This window comes from Chrysochloris asiatica, unplaced genomic scaffold, assembly GCF_000296735.1.
Source record: "Chrysochloris asiatica unplaced genomic scaffold, ChrAsi1.0 scaffold00268, whole genome shotgun sequence".
Lineage (NCBI taxonomy): Eukaryota > Metazoa > Chordata > Mammalia > Afrosoricida > Chrysochloridae > Chrysochloris > Chrysochloris asiatica.
In genome coordinates, this window is record NW_006408786.1 from 1,444,731 (window position 1) to 1,446,542 (window position 1,812).

Consider the following 1,812-nt stretch of genomic DNA (forward strand, 5'->3'; position numbering starts at 1 on the left):
TACATGTAAAAGCAGTTCAATTCTATTAAATCTGAAATTAAAGTTATTTTTTAAATATGTAGCGAAATAGCACCCTTCTCCCTAAATTATTTTTTGCTTGTAAAAAAAAAAGGAATAAAATATATTATTCATTTATGTAATGGGTTATTATCTTAAATAAATCTATAATATTAGGCCTATTTCTAATTTTCTCAATTTTAATTTTTAAAACAATAAATATTGACCTCTCCACATAAACAAAAGCTTTTTGAGGTCCTCAATAATTTTAAGAGGTTAAAGGGCTCCAAATACCAAAAAATTTAGAGCCATTGCTTTAAATAATAATGTGGTTTTAAAGATTTTAAGTGTGGCTTTTTACTTCCAAGAACCTATCAAACATAAAATATATTCTGACATACAGCTACATAGGATTATTTATACTCCAACTCTTCCTCCAACATATCATAAATTAATGAGTTGGACATAAGTGACAGATGGCTTTGCCAGCAAGGTGGACTATCATAACCAACTACTCAGCTATCAGACCCATCACTAAATATTACAAGCAACTGAAGCCATGGGCAGTTCCATCTGCACCAGGAACACCTGATGTGGTTCCCACCCTTTCAAAAATAGTTTGCCCTTAGGAAAGTCAGTCCCTGCCATCTCATTCTGGAATGTCCTACTTAAAAATCTTGCCAGGTCAAAAAATTAACTTTTATATGTGAACTAGACCCATCCAGTTTGCTTTTGAGTAATACCATTAAACCACAACTTTTGCCAAGGGTTGATAATGTTGGGAAAACACAATCGAGTGAGTCCAAAATTATATTTATACAATCTCATGGTTTCCCTTTCCATTCTCTTCAGGGTGTGAATTTCCAAGACCTAAGAGAAGGACTCCTGGTTTGGCATTGTAGGATCAGCCCTGCACTGTGAACCACAAAGTCAGGAGCTCAAAAACACCAGATGCTCCTTGGAAACCATACAGGGGTTTCTGTCAGTCAAAATTGACTCGGCAACACTTAACAAGAGAAGACACAGGGTAGACAATGAATGAATTTTGATTAAAGAGAACTGGTCTCCAGTCTCAATTATCACTAAACAGCAGTAAGCAGAGTCATGTAATGGCATCTGAAAAGTGAGTCCCTGAGGTACCCTTAACCCATATAATTTCCAAGGCAGTAATCTTTACAGAAGATTGCCACATTTTTCTCCTGCGTTGTAGCTGGTCGGTTTGAACCACCAACCATTTGGTTAACAAACACTTAACCACTGGGTCACTGGGGCTTCTTCATTGACTGTATGATTCTATGAAAGGTGATCTATAGTTGTTAGGTGCCATTGAGTCAGTACCAACTCATAGTGACCTTATGCACAGCAGAACAAAACACGGCCCGATCCCGGGTCAACTTCACTATCTTAGCCACACTTGAGCCCACTGATGCTGACACTTTTCCAGTCCATCTAGCTGGGGGTCTTCCTCTTTTTTTCTGACCCTCCACCCTACCAAACATGATGTCCTTCTCCAGCAACTGGTCCCTCCTGACAATATGTCCGAAGTATGATCCCAAGTTTGGCTATCTTGGCCTCTAAGGAGCACTCTGGCTGCACTTCTTCCAACACAGATATATTGGTTCTTTTGGCAGCCCATGGCACTTTCAATATTCTCCTCCAACACCACAGCTCAAAAGCATCAATTCTTCTATAGTCTTCCTTATTCACTGTCCAGCTTTCGCATGCATATGAGGTTATTAAAAATACCATGGCTTGGGTCAGGCACACCTTAGTCTTCAAGCTGACATCTTTGCTCTTCAACACTTTCAAAAGGTC